This window comes from Aquarana catesbeiana, linkage group LG01, assembly GCF_042186555.1.
Source record: "Aquarana catesbeiana isolate 2022-GZ linkage group LG01, ASM4218655v1, whole genome shotgun sequence".
NCBI lineage: Eukaryota > Metazoa > Chordata > Amphibia > Anura > Ranidae > Aquarana > Aquarana catesbeiana.
In genome coordinates this window covers 62,085,363-62,093,138 of record NC_133324.1, presented here as the reverse complement: position 1 = coordinate 62,093,138, position 7,776 = coordinate 62,085,363, and the positions used below count along the sequence as shown (strand labels likewise).

The window sequence follows — 7,776 nt, the reverse complement described above, 5'->3', positions numbered from 1 at the left end:
TAATTTTTCTGGGTAATATATTTGGGGTGTGCAGCACCTTTAGATTCCCACTTGTGTTCATATATATATATATATATATATATATATATATATATATTTATTTATTTATTTATTTATATAATTTATATATAAATAAATATATTTATTTATATAAAAAATATATATATATATATATATATATATATATATATAGATATCTATATATATATATAAATGTATATATATATATAGATATCTATATATATATAGATATCTATCTATATATATATAGATATCTATATATATATATATAGATATATATATATTTATATAGTAATATTTCTACACCTTAACAAACTATATGTCATACAATCATGTGCCTAAACTCTTGGTTATGTAAACAGCACTGGAGGGGAAGTAGAGCAGCATTTTCCCCAGGAATAGTAACTATTTCTTCTCATCATTGAAGCATAAATCCACCCACATTGGAAAAAACCACACACACAATATGTGTGCGGCAACATTTCAGATCCCGTAATAATATCAAAGTCATTTGCTAAAGCAAACCTGTTTATTTCGATTTTTTTTTTTAATACATCAACACATAAAAATTATTATAAATAGAAAAATAATTTGGACAATTCATACATCATTTCAAGTTCTGGTACATCATACAATAACTGCAATCTTTGGATATGTCGATCGTACTTAAAACATATGCACAGAAAAAAAAACAGAGGATCACCATTGGTGTATGTACACAATCAGGCTTAAAGGAGAACTCCAGATTGATTAAAAAAAAAAAAAAAAAGAAGAAGAAGAGAAAACAAGAATAAACGTTATATTTAGGCTATGTACACCAGCTAAGCTAATAATTCCAGGTAGTTAAATAAAATAAAATTTCTCGGAATGCTGTCATCAAGGGACCCTTCAGTTAAGATTTTTTTTTTTTTTCTACCTGCAGTCTGTTGCTTTTTGTTCATAGCCAACCACAGACACCAGAATGACAGTTACCTGATTGCTACAGTTCCCTTCTTAGATAACTGGTGCCAGCAATATCTGCCTGCACAGCTTATCTCCTTCCTGCTCCATTGAGATAATGTTTTTTTTTTTTGTTTTGTTTGTTATCGTTCGGCCCTACTGGCCAATAGCAGTCAGCGCATGGGCATCCCAAATCTATGGGCACTCAGTGGCATCTCAGATACTTTTTTTAGATGACAGCACAGACTCTAGGGATGTCTCTTTCTGCGGCTTCTCTCTACACATACTTTCTCTCTATGCACTGAAGGCATGTGCTGTATAAAAATCATAATTCTACGGCTTCTATCATAAAGTTTTAAGTGGAATCGAACTCATAAATTAAAAAAAAAAATGCTGACAGATAGGTTTTTAGGACAGAAGAGACCCTATTAGTTTCTTCTAACATAAATGCTTCCCCCTCCCTGTCAGCGTTAATGTGCAAAAGCGTATTTTTTTATTTTCCCTTTTATTGGTTGAACTAGATGGACTTGTGTCTTTTTTCAACCAGACTAACTAATTAACTATGTATTAGCCACTTGACCTCCGGAAGATTTACCCCCACCTTCATGACCAGGCCATTTTTTGCGATACGGCGTGTGAATGAGTCGTAATTGTAATAAACGCAAACACACTTCTCTTCGTGCTTTATTTTTATTTTTTTACAAAAGTTGTGTGAAAATACGCGCTTAAACACCTGCATGTGCAAATGACAATAGTTAACATTCAGCTGTGTTCACAGGCATTAAAAAAAAATAAAACGCCAAAAGCCCTTGAAAGTGGTGTCTTTTGCGTCCATGTGCAGTAGGCCTAACATGATTTAAACATGATTGGAATAAACAGAGATCTATTCTAAGACAAAAAGGTTTTTTTTTTAAAAAAAAATTATATAAAAAAAATCAAAAACCCCAAATTTGATGGACCACTTAAGTCTTATTCTGCCATTTTTAGTGTGTATACTTTTCTCAGGTCAGCACTCAGAAAGCCCTAAAGCTGTAGAGCAGGGGACTCCAAACTTTCTAAACAAAGGGTCAGCTCACTGTCCTTTAGACTTTAGGGGGGCCAGATGTTGGTGTCAGTGGGAGGAATAGTGTCCCATCAATGGTGTCAGTGGGAGGAATAGTGTCCCATAATTAGTGTCCCATCAATGGTGTCAGTGGGAGGAATAGTGTCCCATAATTGGTGTCAGTTGGAGGAATAGTGTCCCATCAATGGTGTCAGTGGGAGGAATAGTGTCCCATCATTGGTGTCAGTGGGAGGAATAGTGTCCTATCAATGGTGTCAGTGGGAAAAATAGTGTCCCATCAATGGTGTCAGTGGGAGGAATAGTGTCCCATCATTGGTGTCAGTGGGAGGAATAGTGTCCCATCATTGGTGTTAGTGGGAGGAATAGTGTCCCATCATTGGTGTCAGTGGGAGGAATAGTGTCCCATCATGGGTGTCAGTGGGAGAAATAGTGTCCCATAATTAGTGTCCCATCAATGGTGTCAGTGGGAGGAATAGTGTCCCATAATTGGTGTCAGTTGGAGGAATAGTGTCCCATCAATGGTGTCAGTGGGAGGAATAGTGTCCCATCATTGGTGTCAGTGGGAGGAATAGTGTCCTTTCAATGGTGTCAGTGGGAAAAATAGTGTCCCATCGATGGTGTCAGTGGGAGGAATAGTGTCCCATCATTGGTATCAGTGGGAGGAATAGTGTCCCATCATTGGTGTCAGTGGGAGGAATAGTGTCCCATCATTGGTGTCAGTGGGAGAAATAGTGTCCTATTGTTGGTGTCGGTGGGAGAAATAGTGTCCTATTGTTGGTGTCAATGTGAGGAATAGTGTCCCATCATTGGTGTCAGTAGGAGAAATAGTACCCCATTTTTGGTGTTAGTGGGAGAAATAGTGTCCTATTGTTGGTGTCAGTGGGGGAAATAGTGTCCTATTGTTGGTGTCAGTGGGGGAAATAGTGTCCTATTGTTGGTGTCAGTGTGAGGAATAGTACCCCATCATTGGTGTCAGTGGGAGGAATAGTGTCCTATTGTTGGTGTCAGTGGGAGGAATAGTGTCCTATTGTTGGTGTCAGTGGGAGGAATAGTGTCCTATTGTTGGTGTCAGTGGGAGGAATAGTGTCCTATTGTTGGTGTCAGTGGGAGGAATAGTGTATTGTATCAGTGAGAGGAACACTGCCCTTAGGGCCAGATAAAAGCAGGCAAAGAGCCTCTGGCCCCTGGCCCGTAGTTTGGAGACCCCTGCTGTAGAGAGTCAGGCAACTAGAATTTTCAGAAGCATATTAGCAGAAACAGGCCTCTTCCTTTCACCCAAAACGTCAGCTAATCGATCAATAGGTTAATAAAGAAAGTTTCATGAATGTCAATTATATTCTATTCAATACTGCACTACGTTTACACACAATGCAGAAGATAGCTTTTTGCGATTTTTGGGACTGATCTTCTTTTACCATTTCTGTAGACTTGAGTTGCACAATGTGTAGGAGGATCCATTCTGGAGATCACACTACATGGTCAGCTGTTCCTCGTGGTCCACTTTTAATGAAGCCAGTCAGAAGATCATTGTAGTCTTACAGGACCTAAATGTTTTTGTTTTTTTTTTTTTGTTCAAGACAGACACTACAAAAAAATCAGGAAGTCTGAACGTTGCGCTTTTCTGGAGTTCTCCTTTAATGAAAGACCAGCGTACCGTAAAGCACAGGATATACCGTTGTGTTGTAGCCAATCAGATGTAAAGCTGTAAACTATGTGTGTGTAGCCCACTCTGGATTGGATACAGAAGACTTTTTGTACTGTGGTGGTGGGTTATTGGGGTAGTGGCTTGATCCCTGGTCACTCCCTTCCTCTGGCACTAACCAATATAGCCAGGACCTTGGACCCCGACAGTGGTGTGTCAGTTGAAACTCCCAGTAACACAGCAAGCTAAGGACTTCTGCAGTTTCCTTTAAAAGAAACATAAGAGACACATGGAGGCCGCTATTTTCAAACATTCCTTTTGGTAGTCATGCTGATCCTCTTAGACCATGGGTGCCCAACCTGTGGCCCTCCAGCTGTTGCTGAATTACAAGTCCCATCTTGCCTCTGCCTTTGGGAGTCATGCTTGTAACTGTCAACTTTGCAATGCCTTATGGGACTTGTAGTTCTGCAACAGCTCAAGGGCCACAGGTTGAGCACCCAGGTCTTAGACACTAGTGGTACTAAGTTTGTAGATAAGGACATCTTTTTTTTTCTGTCATTGATATAGAAATTGTGAAATCCAGCAGTTCAGCATAACAGCCTGGCAATTAAAGATCGGCCATGCCAGCGCCAGAGGGGGTCTGGATTTTCATGGCTGCCTGTGTCAACATTTGGAAGATTCCTCCTGACTTCCTGTCTATTTGACCAGGTCAAGCAGAATAGAAAATGAGTGTCAGACAGAACTGGAAGTGAAGAGAAAGTATCCAAATGGGGACTCAGAGAGCAATAAAAAGGGTTTTGCTGCAGCCTGTGTCCACACTGGAGAGGTATCTTTAAACTTCCTGCTCAACAGGAAGTAGGGAGATATTTTTCCAATGAGGAAAAAAACTACCAGGGCTTTAGTCAACACCAATGCAACTTGGCAGAGACAACTGCATGACACAATAATTTTAAGCCATCTGTAAGGGGGGCATTCTGACCTCCAATGTAAGGGACATTCTTCCCACTAAATAACAGTGTAAGGGGATATTCTTCCCAATGACCTCCAATGTAAGAGACATTTTCCCATTGACCACCAATGTAAGGGGATGTTCTTCCCACTGACCAACAATATAAGGGACATTTTTTCCACTGAATACCAATGTAAAGGACATTTTCCCAACAGCCACCAATGTAAGCGACACTCTTTCCAATGACCACCAATATAAGGAGCATTCTTCCCACTGACCATTAATGTAAGGGGCATTCTTCCCACTGCCCATCAACATAAGGGACATTCGTCCCACTGACCACCAATGTAACGGACATTTTTCTCACTAACCGCCAATGTCAGAGGCATTCTACCCACCAACCACTAATGTAAGGGACATTTCTTGCCATTTTGCCATTTCACCCAATTAAATGGTTTTGTTAAGGGTTCCTTGAGAGCTGAAAATTATTTAAGAGTGACAGCTCTGAGTCTTCTGGGGAAGATGGTGGCACCCAGCAGCAGTCTTGAGGCTTTTTGATGTCTACACAAGGGAAGTCTCTATAAGCTGTGCATGATATATCAGTGGCCTTCACTAAAGGCCTTCAAAATTATTTAAAGAGACCCTGTTGCCAAACCATTTCAGCAACACATTTAAGATTATATTTGCATTTACTCATGTTCTTTATCTAAAGAACATGAGTAAATGCAAATATAATCTTAAAATTGTTGTTGAAATGAATAGTCTGGTCGACAGGGTCTCTTAAAAATAATTTTGAAGGCCTCTTGTGAAGACCACTGATATATCATGCACAGCTTATAGAGGATCACACTGCCAAGTCAGATTTCTATAAAACAGCCCCCCCCCCTTCCAATCCTCGAGGGCAGACATGATTTAAATATGCTTTTAAAATTAAAATAAATTACCGTTTTTTTCAAGAGTGCTTTACGTACAACCCCAGGTCTTTCCTAGTTTAAAAGTAAAAGTGAATTAGTACGTAAATTTCACATGCATCAATGGATTGGAATCAACTGACCACATACATGTATACCTAGGACATGTTCATATACATGTACGTGCCTGTGTGTGTTCTGCGTGTAAGTGCAATTCTTTGGAATGAGTCTGCAACTGCATTTAACTGTACACTTTTCTAGATCTAGGATACAAAAGGAATTTATAGACATTGAAGTAATCTTTATAAGGGGTTGGTCCATCACCAAATGATATTTCAGGTATAGGTAGATTCTGGTAGGTAACCACTGGATTTAAAGCATATATAAACCAAAAATGTAATATATTGCAATTTTACCAGTCCTTAGAGGTGGTGGCTGCATTCGTTTTCTTTTTTTCAGGCCTTTTCACTAGGTGGTCCTGCTAGTAACACACTTCCTGTCCATGGATGGCTACACTCATTCTTCCACTGTATCTATGGAGGAAGCTGGATTTTAAACATGTCTACCTTTTATATCTTCATTACATGGTGGAATGATAGGATTACTAGTTTACATAATAAAATAAGATTCTTTGTGCTTTTTTTAGCTTGTAGGAAGCAATAATGACAATGCATTTCTAGCAAGATAAACAGGTATCTTTCTGAAATGTCCTGAAATATGAAAGCTAATGTAGCCACAACACCTAAGGACTTGTAAGCTGCGATATATTATGTTTTTTTAGGTTTAGATACATTTAAAGATCCTCCTATTATGGTTAACAACTTCGACCAATTTTTGACCAGTTTGCCACTCCTTGCATTCTCCATAATATATAACAAAAAAGAAGCCCAACTGTAAGGGCAGGACCCCCTCGTCATTGCATAGGAAGGGTAGGACAATCTTCATAATTGTGTAGAGAGGGTAAGAAACTATTAGGTCATTTTAATTATTTTCAGACTCTACTAAAAACTGAAAATTCACCTTTGGGATGACCAACCAAGTGGACTCATCAATAACAGTGGAGGAAGCCATATTGTGGTTTGAACCAATATTCTCTTTATTAATGGGGATATCTTGCAAAGATGGAAAGCCACTATAGGTTGGCTGGCAAAGGACACCACCTCCTATTTGGTTAGGTACAAGTGGGTTGAATTATCTGCCATCCCATATCTCTCTGGAAATTCAATGATGAAATGGGACATTCAAGTGGATGAAACTCTGTGATGGCCATAGTTGTGGATAAAATTCAGGAACTCAGTCCATTGGTATGAAATATCTGGCCAAATAGCAAGCTATGGAAAATGGATCTATTTCTTTTGAAACATTAGTATCTTAAAACAGAAACAATCTAAATCTCAGTAGGTGCCCATCTTGATGTTATTCCTCCTCAATACCTCTGTCCCACAACTCTCTCTCTGGTTACCAATAAAATAAAAATTCTGCCACGCTTTTTCTACCTTTTGATTTTAAGAATGTATAAAGCCTGAAAAAGGGATCTAAGGCATCCCGAAATTTTGGCTTAAGTTGGCCAATAAAGGGGACCACTAAAATTCCAAACTTGTAGAAGGATTCAGATGATCTCATTGTACAATCATGGCAGAAGTGAAAGCCAGGAACATAGAATTATAATTATCACATATGAATGTCAGGAATGGGAGTGCTCAATTATATTGTGAAAATCATCTAAGCAGAGTTCTCCTCAAGTAAAACTCATGTGTCAAGACAATCAGTAGATTCAGGAATGGATGTATACATCTCTTCAGTTATATCATACTCTTGGCAATTCTATGAGCCAGTTCTCTGGGCACCAAGTCAGAAACGCTTAAAACCCTTTTCCTTAGAATTGTTTTGGTGAATTTTTTTACAAAGTAGGGGTCTTTTAACCAACCCTGCCCTATTGTTCAGCTTGAGACTTGCATGCAGAATGTGATAACACATGTGCAATGGCAATTTGTACACTCATCCTAGTAGGGTCAATTTAGACAAGAGCTGACTAACCTACTTATGTCTTTGGAGTGTGGGATAAAATCAACATACCTGGACGAAACCCACATGAGCACAGGTATCACATGCATACTCCTTGCAGGCAATCTTTTGGACAAAATGTGAAGCAAGGACCCCAGTGCTGCTAGGCATACGTGCTAACCGCTAAGTCATTGTGCCACTCCTGGAACATAGGCAGACAATGTTTATGCAGATCTCAAATTTTCCA

General features: G+C 39.0%; 1 long non-coding RNA gene across 1 annotated transcript; it reads right to left on the bottom strand.

Annotated features, from left to right (window-relative positions):
- Nucleotides 1-517: 517 nt before the first annotated feature.
- Nucleotides 518-5,311, bottom strand: LOC141131725 (uncharacterized). Its single transcript, XR_012242809.1, has 2 exons — nucleotides 4,178-5,311; nucleotides 518-4,024 (listed from the first exon to the last, which is right to left on the bottom strand). It is a non-coding gene; the product is annotated as an uncharacterized lncRNA (long non-coding RNA).
- Between the last annotated feature and the right edge of the window lie 2,465 nt (nucleotides 5,312-7,776).